We start from the raw sequence: 15620 nt of genomic DNA on the forward strand, positions 1-15620 counted from the left end.
CTGGCAACACCCACTGACAGTAGCAACTCAGCTAGTGTTGCCATCAGACCCTCCAGGGACACTGGACAATGAGCTCTACTGAAGGGTTCTGTGACCATTAGAAGCCACACCCATGGTTGGGTGTGTTACTTCCAGAACTTTCATCAACCAGACCCTGGCAACTTCTGTGGAGCCTTGTTTTCAGTGATTACAATTGCAAGGGTGGCTGTCAACCTCTTACAGAGGCATTTTGTGTTCACCTGCCCACCATATTTCAGTGTAAATTAATCTCCTCTCTGCTTTTTAAAAAAACTATTTATTTGGCTGCTTTGGGTCTTAATTGAGACAGGCAGGCTATTTCATTGCAATGCACCGGCTTCTCTCTAGCTAAAGCACATGGGCTCAGTAGTTGGAGGGCAAACTTAGTTGCTCTGTGGCATGTGGGATCTTAGTTCCCCAATCCAACCACTTCACCTGCATCGGAAGGCCGATTCTTAACCAATGGACCACCGGGGAAGGCCCTCCTCTCTGCTTTCTGAGTAGTGTCCCATGTGACCAACAAAGGAGCTGCCCCAGTGCATGTCTTAAGGAGGGCGCTTGCCCAGATAATCCTCTACGTGACAGCTGTCCCTTCACTAGGAGCCACAGAAAGCTGTGTTTGTCATTACAGCTGTTTACAGCCATTGCCAGGGAGTGCTAGTGGTCAAGAATCTGACTGCCAGTGCAGGGGATGTAAAAGATGTGGATTTTATCCCTGGATTGGGAAGATCCTCTGGAGGAGGACATGGCAACTCATCCCACTGTTCTTGCCTGGAGAATCCCATGGACAGAGGAGCCTGGCGGGCTACAGGCCATAGTGTTGCAAAGACTCGGACCTGAGTGACGTGACTTAGCACACACTCACAGGCATTCTAGTTCTTTTCCTTCCAGGCAGAATGTGAAAAGAGGTCCTAACTCTGCCCACTTTGAAATTAGGGGAGGCTGTGGAGTAGTCAATACTATGTGAGCACAACTGTGCTGTGTCACTTCTGGGCAGAAGCTATAGAAGCCAGGCCATGTTTCACCAAGTCCTTCTCCCTCTATTCATCGGTGATTGGGTGGTGATTATGGAAGCTCATATCCAGATGGAGCTTCTTCCCTTGGCCTTAATCCCTGGGTAACTAGAATGGGCAGACCTCTCCCCAGTGACCAACCCTAGACACACAACATGAGCCCGAATCAGACCTTAGTTGCTGTAAGCCACCCAAACTTGGGTGTTCTTTGTTACTATAGTATAACTTCACCTGCTCTGACTGATACAGAAGCTATGACCTTCTACACAAATGCAGGAGAGATCTGGATCTTCCGGAAGAGTACCCACTGCTGAAAAGGAACCTCAAGATCAATGGGCTGCTCCCACTCCTAAATTCAGTGAGCTCAATCCAAGGTTGTGGATAGTTCTTCGAGCCGGCAGGAGCCCTCCATCCCTTTCCAGCAGCTCCCCACTGGAGACTGAATGGTGCTCCTGTTTCTGAATGTGGTCTGCAGCCCTAGTCCCTCATATATGAAACCCCACCAGTGACTGCCATAAACCATCTTTCCGATGGTTCTTAGACAAAATGTGTAAATAAAGTGGACAGAAGACAGAAATTTTTGTGCAGATGAAGAGACGTGTGGGTGCTGTAAACTCGGGGTTCACTTATGGCAGAGAAGGTCTGACTGTTGTTTTTATATTTTATTGTCAACGTGGGTGGATCATAGTATTTCCAACTCATATTTTAAGTAGATCTCCTCAGTCATTTCGGTCGTTCTGACTCTTTGTGACCGTATGGCCTGAGGCTGCCAGGCTCCTCATTGCATTGGATTCTCTAGGCAGGAATACTGGAATGGGTTGTCATGCCCTCCTCCAGCAGATCTTCCCCAACCAGGGGTTGAACTCCTGTCTCCTGCATTACAGGGAGATTCTTTACCAATGAGCCACTGGGGAAACCTGTTTTAAGTATACAGGTATAAGTATACTTTTAAGTATACTGCTTAAAACCTGTTTTAAGCAGACAAATAATGTCTGCTCATGGTAAAACTGTCAAACTGCAGAGTAGGTTATAAAGTGAAAAGCAAAAGTTCTCCTCTATCTCTGTATGCAGTCACACTCAGCCATCTCTCTATCCAGCCAGCAAGGAGTGCAGGCACACCATCCGGCCCTGAGGTGCTCTCTAGAGTGTGAGAAATGGCCTTGACCTTCAGTAGGCTTATGTCCGAGTCTAAGTTAATGAGGTGGGGCCAGTAGTGCTTCTGCTAGGACTGAAGCAAGCTGGAGGGGACTGTGTGGATCTAGCGAGTACTTGTCTCATCCCAAAGTGGAAGCCACAGTTCTGCACCAGCTGTTTCTTGTTCAAGGAAACAAAGAATGCAGACTCAGTGTTGCTGGATTCCAAGTGAAAGAAATGTGTGGTTCCTTTGCCAAACTTAACACACAGAGGATGGACATGATCAACTGGCAGATGCTATAGTTCTGAAGGTGGGCTCTGAGGCCTTGGGAATCCTAGCTTTAAAAAAAAATTATTTTATGAACTCATTATTTTTCTTTATAATTTAATATTCCTTTCTAAACTTTATTCATTTATTGATGTATTATATATTTTTGGCTGTGCTGGGTCTTTATTGCTGCATGCTGGCTTTCTCCACTTGTGGCGCGGGGTACTCTTTGTTGGGGTGTGCAGGCTTCTTGTTGGCGTAGCTTCTTTTGGTAGGGTGCACAGGCCCTAGGTTCTGGGCTCGGTAGTTGTGGCGCTCGGGCTTTGTTTCTCTGCATCTTCCCAGACCAGGGTTCAAACCCGGATCTCTTGCATTAGCAAGCGAATTCTTTACCACTAGACAGACCCCCAGAGAAGCTCTGAATCCTAGCTTTATCACTCAGTCATTCCCAGTTTCCTCATCTATAAAATGAGATCATAAACAGGATTCTTAGGAGGATCAAATGAGATGCTGAAAGCACGTAAGATATAAGCTTTATGAAGCACTCTTCATAAAGCTTATATCTAGGGGAAGAGTCAAATGAATCTCATCTGGGAATGACACACATGAAGGGTTTTTGGGACACAAACCTGAAAGATGAAGTTAACTGGGTGCAGCGGTGGGAAGGGTGGAAGGGAAGAACCTAATCGCTAGAGGGACTGGCTCCAGAAAAAAACCTGGGGAATCATGCAAGCCAAACTAAAGCAATGAGGCGGAAGAGGAAACAATCTTCCGGGAGTCAAGGATTTCCTAAATACACTGTGAGCTAGAAGGAGCCTCTCAGTTCAGCCTGAGGCCAGTCCCTGCAAATTTAGGACTTCACATCACACCAGCCAGCCTGCGTTCAATTCCCTGCCAGAAAAACCACATTCACCAAATCTTCCGCAGGGCCCTGGAACCAGAGGGGTTGAAAGCGAATAGTTTTGCAGGCAGAGGAGGAAGAAGGCAGGTAAGAAGGTGCAGTGGTAGGAAGCAGGGCCGTTTGCCTTGGCAGCTGAGGTGTCTAGCAGGGAGAGGGAGGGGAGCGCGGCGAGGGGGCGGAGATGCCTCCAAGACTGGTTGGGAATTGACAGCGCCCACAACTTCAGGTTGAGGAATCTGATCTGGTTGTCGGACCTTAGTCAAACGATGAATGGGCGCCCCCTAGCAGCAGTAATCGGTAGTGGACACCAAAGTACTCAGATGAGGGGCGGGGGGAGGAGGGGGTGCGGCTCAAGACGGGGTAGACGGCCTGGCACAGTTTTCTTCTCACAGGCGCGCTAACTCCTTCCTACATGACGGACACCTGGGATCCCAAAACAGCTGGGCTGGAAGGGCCCTCGAGAAAGGAACTACCAACACGTGCCCTGTGTCAGGCCCTGAAGGTGGGCATTTTCGTGAACATTGTCATAACACTCTGCTTCGAGGTAGGTATCGTTATCCCCATTTTTCAGATGTGAAAAATCGAGGTTTGGTGACTTCCCAAGGAGGGGTGGGGATGTTGTATGACTCCAGAGCCTTTTCCCTGGAGCTCTCCCAACTTGGAAGCTACCGATTCTCTGAGGTTTGGGGGAACAAGCATCAGGTGTGAGGCGCCGAAGCTTTCCAAGGGACAACAGCGTGACAGTAGTTTCGGCAAGAACCACGCCTCCCTTGTCGCCACAACACTGATTACTGTTGCTTTCCTTTAAGAGCCTTCCCCTGAAAGATGAAGTCCTCGTCACACGGGGAGGCGGACATTATAGATTCCTGGATCTCTCGGACGTCTTTTCTCCCTCACCCGCATTGATCTCCACTGGCGACAGAAATTCTTCCCCTCCACTAGCGAGTGAAGGCATGAGACTACATTTCCCTGGAGGTCGTCAGAAGCGGGTGGCGAGGAGAGAAGGAAACAGACTCTCCGTTTCTGTCTGCTCTCAATATGGACTGTCGGCGGTGATGCACATTTCAATAGCGCACGTCCTTCCTCTGTTGAGCTGAGGGGACCACTTCCCCCAGCAGGCACTCGAGCAGAGGATGTGCTAGGCCGCCATGGTTATTGACGTCCTTTCTCCTATTTTCACAGGCAGTAGCCTTAGTGCATGAACTACAAGTCCCAGGAAACCGTCTCTTCTTTCGTCCAGCGGCCATCTTTGCTGGTAGACCCCGCCCTTTCCCCCCCCTTCTATTGTCTCGTCAAAGATAATAGAAGGGAGCCGGGAAGACTGCAACTCCCGTCAAGCTTTGCGCCAACAGGAGGGGAATTTCGATATTACAGGCGGGCGAGGTGCCAAGGTAGTATAGTGAGGCGATCGGGAGAAGCTAGGTTGCCTGCCATTTTTATGGTAGTCCCCATATCCTCTTGGTCCTGCCTTCTAGAACTCTAGAAGGCTAGGTGGGAACATCGCACCTCGTAAGATGGACTACTAAGCAGGTGTCCACCCCCTCCTCCGCCATCTTGTTTGTAGTCGTCATTCGCACGCCTGTACGCTCTGCAACCGGGAACCTTGGGGCAGCCAGACTATAACTCCCAGCATCCTCCACTCCCGGTTTGGCACGTCCTCCGTCATCTTGTTTGTAGTTCCCACTGACCGCACCATCCCATTGATCCCACGGTAGCACCAGCGCCCGCGGGACTACTACTTCCGTCGTGCCCTGCGCATGTTAGTCCTGAAAAGTGGTGGTGTTGGGGGATGGAGGGAGGCAGGGGGCGGGGTTCCTTTTGGAGAAGGAGAAAGTAAAGAGGAGGAGGAGGAGGAGGAGGAGGAGAGGAGGGGCGGGGGAGGGGAGAAGGGAGTGAGAGGAGGGGAGAGGGAGGGAGGGGAGGGGAGAGGGAGGGAGGGGAGGGGAGAGGGAGGGAGGGGAGGGGAGAGGGAGGGAGGGGAGGGGAGGGGGAGGAGAGGAAGGAACTCAGGAGGGATGAGAGAGGCGGCCAGGGCCCCGGGCCGAAGCAGTGCGGGGCCGGGGGTCCAGCGGGACTGAGACACGCCGATTGCCCCCACACCCGTTTCCTGTCCCCTCCATCCTTTCCTTCCATCCTCCAGCTTGAGGACGGAGATTTATTCAAATTTTATGTAAATCTCTATCTCCCGAGGGTCGCGCGCTGAGGGGAGGGGAAGAGGGCGGGGCCGCGCGAAGGCTGCGGGGTCAGGGGCCCAGCAGCTTCCTTCGACCCCTTGGAACCGAAGGGCTCTTAAACTGGCCAAGGACCTTTGGGAGTGGGCTTCGGAAAGGGGCCAGTTAAACGGCCGGGGGCGCTGGGGAGAGGCGAGGTGGGGCGTGGTGAGGGGAACTAGGACTCGAACCCCCGGACTGCGTGGGGCCCAGGCAGAAGCTGTGCACCCTGCGCCCGAGGAGCCCCCGTTGGCCTGGGGAGACTGAGGGACTGAGTCCCCCAGAGCAGTACCTCCCCCCTGGAAGGGCCGCGCCGCAACCCGTGGGAGGGCCTCGCCCCTGGCGCCCGCCATGGCCACTAGCCGCCGTCCCGGCCTCGGCCGGAAGGAGGGGCCGAGCGCCCTCGGTGGGCGGTGGACCCGGGCGTTGAGCGTTCCGCGCCCAGCGCTGTCAGACTACCCCCGCCGCCGATGGTGGCCGACCAGCCGGGAGCTGCCGAGAAGGGCGAGTTGGCTCCCGGACACGTATGAGGTGAGTTCATGCAGCTCCTCCTCACCCCCAGACCTGGGCAGCTCCCAGTCGCATTCATCCTCAGCTCGGCCTCTCTCCACCTTGCCCGCCCCCAGCCTCACCCTCTCTTAGCTCCAAACTCCTCGTCTCCAGCCCTCTTTCCTGTAAGATCTCAACCCTGGGGAACTGGCCTTTCTTCCTAGACCTGGCTTCTCCTTGCAGACCCCTATCCCCGCCTGCAGTTGCAGCCCCAAAGGGCCCTCCCCTGGAGCGCTGGAGGGCTCCTTTCCCCCCATGGATGGGTCTGGAAAGGGGGAAGGTGCGGTGAGACTCTGGATATGAAGAGAGCCTCCCGGCCTGCTGAATCTGTGTGGGATCTTGGAGGATTTGGTTTGCCTGGGAAGAGGAACCCAAGGGATTCCAGACAATTAGGGATGGAAAGCAGTTTGGGAAGCTGGGAGGCAGGGGGCGGTGCACGTAGCCCATCTTGAGTTCTATGGAGATGTCAGGCTGGATTCTAGATTCCCAGGGAATCTGGGAGATTGCCCAGGTTGACCTGAGAGACCCATAAGGAGGCTGTGTTGGAGCAGAGGGAGCTCTGTGGGGAACAGAGTTGAAATTTGGGGCCACGGAGGGCTTCTGAAGCAGCATCTGAAAGAAGGTCTGTGAGCACTGGGAAGTTGGGCAGCCCGGTGGATCTTTAGGGGTTAGATTGGGTGAGCAGGTTCCCATGAAGGTGAGGAGGAAATCTAGGCTTTAGAGGAGAGGAGTTGGGTGTTAGTAGCTTTTGAGAGAAAAGAGAGAGGTCTGGAGTTGGCAATCAGGAATCTGTGGGGATCTGGGAGGTGAATTTGGGGTGTTTCAGCTTGGGGAGAGCCGGGGATGGAGCACATTTGGAGAACAGGGGAAGAGTTGGGACCTGTCTCAGGTGACTCCACAGACAAGGAGCCCTGGTTGTCCTGGGAGCTTCGCTGTGGGGATGTCGGTGGAAAGTCCCTTGTCCCCCTGGGTGTCCCTTCATCCTCCCTGGGTCAGGCGCGGGAGTCTGGAAGAAGTGTTAGAGTGGGAGTGAGGTCAGGAAGCTAGTTCTCAGGGCTCCCGAAGGAGCCAGGTGAGCTGCTTCAGAAAGAGGATGGCCTTGCCTAGAGGGAGGGGGCATACCCCTGACTCCCCGCAGTAGGGGCACCTCCTTGTTCCTTGTCTCCCTGGGTAGGAAGTCAAGCTCTGGCTGCCTAGAAGTAGGGGGAAAGTGCCAGGAGTCTCGTCAGCCAGGGTCCCCGTGGGCCCCCCTGACCTTGCCACTATCCACCCACAGCCCTCGGCGTTGCTGACACCTCCAGTGTCGTCGAGCAGCCGGGGGGGGGGGGGTGGGGGGGGGGGGGGGGAGGGGGAGGGTGGGGGGGGGGCCGGAGCGCGCCGACGACGAACCCGCTGCTGCCCCTGCCGGGCCTGTGTGCAACCTGAGTGCGGGGACTGCCACTTCTGCCGAGACATGATTCTGGGGGGACCCGGGCGCATGAAGCAGTAATGCCTGCCATGAGTTCTGCCACCGCTCCAGGGGGGCACCCTTCCCCAGCTGACGTCAGCACCTATCTGGGGGGCTGGAGGTGACTCCAACAAGGGTCATGTAAAGTTGCCATAGATTTGCTCATGCGTTTACTGGCTGGTTCACATATCCGCCAGACCCATTTCTGTCCTCAGCTTCAAGCTTGAGCCAATGTTAGGGTCCACAGAGGAATCCCTCTCACACCCTACTTCGGGCCTTTCCCAACTTTCAGAGGCAGAGACCCACAGAAAGCTCGGGCCCCCTTGGACCCCCTCCCCAGAGCCAGGAATGGGTCTTTGCCTTCTTTGGCCTCCCAATGGCACCCCACTCCAGTACTTTGCCTGGGAAATCCCATGGATGGAGGAGCCTGGTAGGCTGCAGTCCATGGGGTCGCTAAGAGTCGGACACGACTGAGCGACTTCCCTTTCACTTTTCACTTTCATGCATTGGAGAAGGAAATGGCAACCCATTCCAGTGTTCATGCCTGGAGAATCCCAGGGACAGGGGAGCCTGGTGGCTGCCGTCTGTGGGATCACACAGAGTCAGACACGACTGAAGTGACTTAGCAGCAGCAGCAGCACCTGTGAGAGTGGTCTCGGATTTGAAGCTAGTCTTACCCACTGTGTGACCTTGAGCAAATCACTGTGACCCTCAAGGTACCTCCTCCGTGAAATGCTTCCTTTGTTGAGTTGTAAAGGTCAAACAGCATGGATAAGAAGGTACTTGCTGCCAGGCGCAGCACACAGTAGGTATCCAGGAACCATGGGGTTGTGCCGGCCTTCCTCATCCTTAGTGCTCCCCAGGGCTCCCAAGAGTGGGCCTTTCCCAGTAGCCTTGGGACCAGCTGCATCCTGTGCTCCCCTTGTGACCCCACCGCCTCTGCTGGACGTCATGCGCCGCCTCCAGGCCCAGCTGAACCGGCACGCGCTGCGCCTGCTGCCGCGCTTGGAGGTCGCAGCGCGCTAGGTCCCGGCTCTGCGCGCTGGGGTGGAGGCCGTGGTGGCTGCGCTGGGGGCCGAGAGCCGCGGCCGCCGCCATCGCCGCCGCCACGGCCTCCGCGGGCGTCTTCCGGGCCAAGCTGCTGGGGTTCCGTGTGTGCGGCCTCTACCTCGAGTGGGTGAGCCGACCTGGGCCAGCTGGCGCCGGGGGCCCAGCCTGAACGCCGGGCGCGCGGCCCAGCTCACGGCGCCCTCCCTGGCCGTCTCCATCTCTCCCCATCTCTGTCAGCGTCTCATTGTCCTCCGACCGTTTCCGTCTGTCTGTTTTCTTTGGACGCTTCTCCGTCTCGTTTTCTCTCTGGGTCCTTCTTGTCTCCCTCTACGACCTCCCGTATCGGACATGTCCTTGCTTCCCCCGCGTTTCTCCACCGCTTGCGTCTGCCTCTCTGAGCATCTCTCTGTCTTCCCGTCTCCTGTTTCCTCTTGGCCCGCTGTAGCTTGTGCATATCTCCACCTCATCTCAAGGAAGGGCCACCTGTCACTCTGTTTGCCTCTGTCCTTCTCTCTGTCGTGTCCTGGCCAGGAACATGCCTGTTGGCCCTGTGGTGGAAGGGCTACTCCAGACAAATTTCAGCCACCTTCCCCCAGGGTCACTCCACCTGCTGCTCCCCCAGTCCCCCATCCCACCCCTTATGGCCCTGCCCCCTCTCCCTGTGATGCCCTCCACCCCTTCCCCTCCCTCTGCCCTAATCCACACCTTCTCTTCTCCTTAAGTCAGGTTTATGGAAACAAAACAAACACTCACCCCTTTGAAGAGTTTTATTTACAAGAATAAATTAATTTTCTGTAAATTTGAACAAGAACATTGAATTTCCCAATATATACAGACGTTGAAAATAGGGAAACACATTTAAGGAGAAAAAGATCCTGGGGTATGGCCTGGTCCCCCCAGCCATCCGCAAAAGCCACACTATAAATAGGAGCTTCAGGAGAGCCCCAGGCCAGGGATGCCATCTGTCATCCCGAAGTGGATATGTCCTGAGCAAGAAACAGATGTGACTCGGGTCCTTAGCTTTTCAAGACTCACACATCCATTGAGTAGGAGTAAGCACTGTAAGATGGGAGTTGGAGCAGTGGACACAGTCAGAGAGGTAGTCTAGAGCAGGAAGTGACCTCCAGAAAAAAGGGAGGCCTGGTTGCTCAGAAAGTCCATATCTTCATACAGGAAGTGAGGTGGATAGAGACAAGAAGGGAGTCCCTGGACCTCCCCTAAATGACAGAAAGGGGACCAACTGTACTCCCCCTGTAGAATGGGAAGTGAAAGTGAAAAGCGTTCGTCACTCAGTCACGTCCGACTGTTTGTGACCCCATGGACTGTAAGTGAAGCCTCTTCAAAGAGGTGTTATTTCTTTCCACCCAGGAAGTGAGCCACCAGTACCACTGGAATGGGATTTCATGAGATGCTGTCCATGGAGTCCCACCCAGATCTGGAAGGGAGGCCACAGGACCTGGGCAGGGAGGCCCAGGCATAAGGACTAGAGGCCTGGTCCCCAGGAAATGTTCCGAGATACGTGGTACACAAGCCCTGCTAGACAACATGTGTCTCCTTTCTAGCCAAGAAGCAATGCAGAAAAGAATCCCTGGTGAGAAAAACAAAACAGGAAAGAATCAGCTGTGAAAGGGAAAGGGTTGCAGCCCTAACAGGAAGTCCCACCTCCTCTATTGAGAGTATTTAGCCTTGAGCTCACCCAAGAAAGTCACAGCTCGGTCTGTCCAAAAGCTGTAGTCCCGGATTATTACATACCCTCGACACTTCTTGCGGTAGGCCGAGTCCCCTAAGGGGACAGGACCGAGGGGGGTGTTTGCTGCGGGGCTGGGCAGGCCCAGAGAAGTCATGATGGCAGCCAAGTTGCCCACTAGGCCTTTGGCCTTGAGTCTTGCTTCCCAAAGCTGATCCTCCACGATGGAATCGCCATGGTGGAGGATATGCTGGTCAACCATCGCAATCCGGAAGTGCTGGCTGAAGGACCAGAAGGCCTCCTGGGTGAGGCTCAGACGTACTCCATCTTCTAGGCCATGCCAGATCTCGAAGGGCATGTCGGTTGAAGGCAGGGTTTCGAGCGAGAGTGTGGGGAATGAGAAGCCGGGATTACTAAAGGGACGGCCTTGGTCTTGGAGCTGCGCAAGAGACAGAGACAGATGAGAGTGAGGGGACCCAAACGCTGCCCTAGGGTGCCCCTGAATTCACATCTGCCTTCCACGAGACTGGCCTCTTCCTAGGGGGAGTTGCCATTCCCTGCCTCAGGGAGTTGATGAAATGTTCTAGCACAAGAGCCCCAGTTCTCTTAGGCTTCAACTCAGCCTCCTCCACATACAACATGTGCAACTTTGAATCACAGCTTCAGTAATTCCCACATGGCGCTGTAATAGTGAAGATGATAAGATGTAACAGACATAAAGCACTTAGCACTTGGCATATGCCTAGGGCATTAATATCGTTCGCTAATGACATCTTTATATTAATATCATGAACACTATGATGATGTTACTTATTACACTATTTGCAAGCTAAATATATTATTGACAATGTGGTTAAAGCTGTATTTCCTTTTTATTCACATTCTTCGGGGTTAATATTTGTTCACTTGTAAATCATAATATGCAATTATTAATATTAGATTAAGTTATACTATTATTGAGTTAATGCCTTCTCCATTAAATTTCTCATCTCCACAAACCTAGACCCACAGAATTTTAGTGCACACTGATCAATTCACTCCTAGAGCCCATGCTTCGGACAATAGAAGCCACCGCAATGAGAAGCCCAAACACCCCAAAGCAGAGGAGCCCCTGCTCCCAAAATTACAGAAAGCCTGTGACAGCCACAAGGACCCAGCACAGCCCCAGAGAAAGAAACTAGGTTCGGTAACTTCACGTGGACCTAGAATATAGTACAGTGGAAGAGTCACAAATTCCAGGGCCTGCAGGTGCCAGGTGGATCCCATCACCTGGAGAAGAAGCAGATGGGGTGTGGCTGCGGCACAGTGACTGGAGGCCAACAGGACCCCTGTGCCTGTTTCTGACAGGTTTTCAGGTTCAAAATTTGAATAAGCATCGCACGGCCTAAACAAGACATCTGTGGATGAGACCCAGCCAGCAGGCTGCTGCTTTGACCTTCCAGACAGTTTTGCGACCTCAGGTAAATTATTCCCACCTCTAAAGCTCAGTTTCCTGGCCTTTCCCTCATGGTGCACTGGTTAAGACTCTGCCCTGCAATGCAGGGGGTGCGGGTTCAATCCCTGGTTGAAGAGCTAAGATCTCACATGCCTCCCAGGCAAAAAACCCAAAGGATAAAACAGAAGCAGTATGGTAACAAACTGAGTAAGTAATTTACAAATGGCACACCTCAAAAAATCAAAAAGAGGGCTTCCCTGGTGTCTTGGTGGATAAGAATCCTCTTCCCAATGCAGGAGACACGGGTTCCTGATCCAGGAAGATGCCACATGTCCTAGATCAACTAAGCCCATGCGCCACAACTACTGAGCCTATGCCAAGGAGTGGCAACTACTGAGCCCACATGCCCCAAGTACTGAAGCCTTGTGAGCCCTAGAGCCTGTGCTCAGCAAGGAGGGAAGCCGCCGCAATGAGAAGCCTGCACACCACAACTAGAGAGGAGCCACTGCTTGGAAAAACTAGAGAAGCGCTCAGTGCTGAGTCACTTCAATTGTGTCGGACTCTCTGGGACCCCGTGGACCATGGCCCGCCAGGCTCCTCTGTCCATGGGATTCTCCAGGCAAGAATACTGGAGTGGGTTGCCATTTCCTTCTGCAGTGATAAAGTGTGAAGTGAGTGAAGTCGCTCAGTCCTGTCCGACTCTTTGTGACCCCGTGCACTGTAGCCTAACAGTCTCCTCTGTCCATGGGATTTTCCAGGCAAGAGTACTGGAATAGGTTGGCATTTCCTTCTCCAAAACTAGAGGTGAGCCAAAACGAAATAACAAAGATCCAGCACAGCCAAAAAGAAATAAATACAATGATAAAAATATAAAAAAGTTTTAAAAAATCTAAAAAAGCCCCCTCAGTTCTCTTATCTGTAAAAATGGGTCATAATTCTGCCTCTTAGAGCTATCTGAGGAGCGGAGCCAGTAAGATAATGAGGCTGAATCTCCCAGCATGGCATAGGCTCAGAAAAGCAAGGGCAGAGGTGGTCTTGGACAGACTCATGAGCCTGTAAAAGACTTCCCCTAGGGGCTTCTGACAGTCCTGAGAGGTCAGCCAAGGCACGACCATTTGGCAGATGAGGAAGCTAAGACAGAGTGAAGGAATGACCTGCCCAAGGTCACCCAGCCATGAGTGACATCATTCCTGTGGGCGTGTCTCTAGCTGGCAGAGCCCCTGGAACCTCCTTAGGCTTCAACTCAGCCTCCTCCACATACAACATGTGCAACTTTGAATCACAGCTTCAGTAACTCCCACATGGCGCTGTAATAGTGAAGATGATAAGATGTAACAGACATAAAGCACTTAGGAACCTCCTTCCAGCCTTGTTCTGCCTCCCTTCCCCAGGGCTGGGCCAGGAGGGTGACAGCCACCTCCCCCTCACCCCCTGCCCATGCCCCGTCACTCACGTAAGTCTGCAGCAGAGTGGAAGTCTGCATCTGCATGTCGAGCGCCAGGTTATAGGCTTGATTGACAGACTCAGCTGTGGACATGGGGGCTCCCAAACTGAGAGGGGGCAGCAGCAGGGCCAGCAGGCCGAAGGGGGCTGGCAGGGAGAAATCAGAGGTCAGCACCGGGTCCCTGACCTCCCCTGCCGATTCACTCATTCATCATAACAGCCCCTCATATGGATACAGCCCTTGAGCCTTACAGTGGTCATGTGTGTGCCACTCAGGGAAGAATCACCCTGTAAGCAGATTATTTCAAGCCCAGAATATTCCCCTGGGACTTCTCCGATGGTCCAGTGACTAAAGACTCTGAGCTCCCAAGCAGGAGACTCGGGTTCAGTCCCTGGTCAGGGAACGAATCCCACAGGCCACAACTGAGAATTTGCATGCCACCACAACTAAGAACCAGCACAGCCAAAGAAGATAAATTTTTATTTTTTTCTTTCTAAATGCAATTTTATATAAATAACTATTAAAAAGAAAGAAAAAAATCCCCCTGACCTCCAGACCCAAGTATTCAACTTCCCGCTTGATGTTTTCCCTTGGAGGTTAATGAGCATCTCAAGTCAAAATAGCCACTGCTCAGCTCTAGCTGCCCTGTTCTCCTCCTTCCCTGGTCCTCCCCATCTCAGAAAAGTGCATGTCCATTCTTCCAGGTGCTCATGTCAAAGTCACGGGGTCCTCTTGGATTCCTCATTCTCTCCTCCCTGTGTTCAACCCACACAAAATCCTGTAGCTCTGTCCTGAAAAGGTGGCCATGAGGTCTGTGGGGTTTTGTGTTTGTTTCTGGTCATACTGTGAAGCTTACAGGATCTCAACTCCCTGACCAGGGATTGAACCTGGGCAGTGAAAGCCCGGAATCCTAAGCACCAGACCACCAGGGAACTCCCTGGGTCTGTGTTTCTGCATCCGAGCACTCGTGACAAGTTACCTAGACTCTGAAAGCTCACTGAGCTGTATACTTAGGACTTGTGCTCATCGCCCAGTTCCTATCTGATATTTTCAATACAAAATTTTAAAGCATGGATTTCCCTGCTGGATCAGCGGTAAAGAATTCATCTGACAATGCAGGAGACACATGCTTGATCCCTGGTCTGGGAAGATCCCATTCACCATGGAGCAACCGTTAAACCCTTCATACTACTGAGCCTGTGCCCTAGAGTCCAGGAGCCACAAGTACTGAAGCCTGTGTGCCTAGAGCCTGCAACAGGAGAAACCACTGCAGTGAGATGTCCATGCACTTCAGCTCGACAGTATCCACCACTCACTGCAACTAGGGAAAGCTTGAGCACAGCAACGAAGACCCAGCACTGCCATAAAGAAGTAAAAGATGAATCTAGAAGCTATTTCTCTCCCCGCTGCTGTCTCTGCCTCCACCCATGTCTCCCTGTGCCACTTGGAAGCTCTTCAAGTCCAGCTAGATCCCTCCTTTGTCTAAAACTTCCCATGGCTCCCACCTAACAGTGATTATTAAAGTCCTCACAGTGGGCTACAAGGCCTGGCCCCTCTTTTCTGCAGCATCCCCTACTCAGACTTTGCTCTTGCTGAGCCTTGCCAGCACCATCTTCCAAATCCACCCAGGGCTTCTTCTGATTCTTCAGGGCTCAACTCAAAACCCCTATGGGGACGTCCCTGGGGGACCAAGGCCTAGGACTCTGCACTGCCAATGCAGGGCACTCAGGTTCAATCCCTGGTCAGGGAACTAGATCCCACCTGCCCCAACTAAGCCCTGGTGTAGCCAAATTAAAAAAGAAAACAAAAAAAGTAAGATCACCAGCAGTGATGTAGATGTGAGGCAGACCAGGATGGCTTCCTTAGCTTCCCTGTCTACATTCCTGAACTCCCAGAAGTTCAGAACTTAAGGGAAGGCCTTAGGTGAAGCCCTGTTCATTCATTCATTCAACAAACTTGCATCACTGTATTCAAATTCTGTCATTTCTGTGTGGGTGCTCAGTGGTATCCGACTCTTTGTGACCCCATGGACTGTAGCCCGCCAGGCTCCTCTGTCCATGGAAGTTTCCAGGCAAGAATATTGGAGTGGGTTGCCATTTCCTTCTCCAGGGGTTCTTCCCAACCCAGGGATCAAACCCATGTCTCTTGTCTTCTGTTTGGCAGGCAGATCTTTAGCACTAGCACTACTTGGGCAGTCGCACTGGCATGATAATTTACTTATGATCACATGGACTGTCTGTCTGCAGAAAGAAATCCCATTATTTGTCTGTTTCTTCACTGCCGTGTCCCCAGGGCTTGGGTTTCCCTGAGAGCTCAGTGATAAAGAATCTGCCTGCCAATGCGGGAAACGTGGGTCTGATCCCTGAATGGGGACGTTCACCTGCAGAAGGAAATGGCAGCCCACTCCAGTATTCTTGGCTGGGAATACCATGGAGAGAGGGCCCTGGAGTGCTACAGTCCATGG

At 52.8% G+C, this 15620-nt stretch overlaps 1 long non-coding RNA gene across 3 annotated transcripts; it reads left to right on the plus strand.

The window, feature by feature from the left end:
* Positions 1-2594: 2594 nt before the first annotated feature.
* LOC139179730 (uncharacterized) lies at positions 2595-4878 on the plus strand. Of its 3 annotated transcripts, none has more exons than XR_011564068.1 (3): positions 2595-3421; positions 3713-3878; positions 4144-4878. It is a non-coding gene; the product is annotated as an uncharacterized lncRNA (long non-coding RNA). The 3 variants fall into 3 exon arrangements; XR_011564067.1 differs by having other exon boundaries at positions 2597-3421; positions 3727-3878; XR_011564066.1 differs by lacking the exon at positions 2595-3421 and having other exon boundaries at positions 3460-3878.
* Positions 4879-15620: the final 10742 nt, after the last annotated feature.

The sequence above is a fragment of the Bos indicus genome, chromosome 25 (assembly GCF_029378745.1).
Source record: "Bos indicus isolate NIAB-ARS_2022 breed Sahiwal x Tharparkar chromosome 25, NIAB-ARS_B.indTharparkar_mat_pri_1.0, whole genome shotgun sequence".
Classification (NCBI taxonomy): domain Eukaryota; kingdom Metazoa; phylum Chordata; class Mammalia; order Artiodactyla; family Bovidae; genus Bos; species Bos indicus.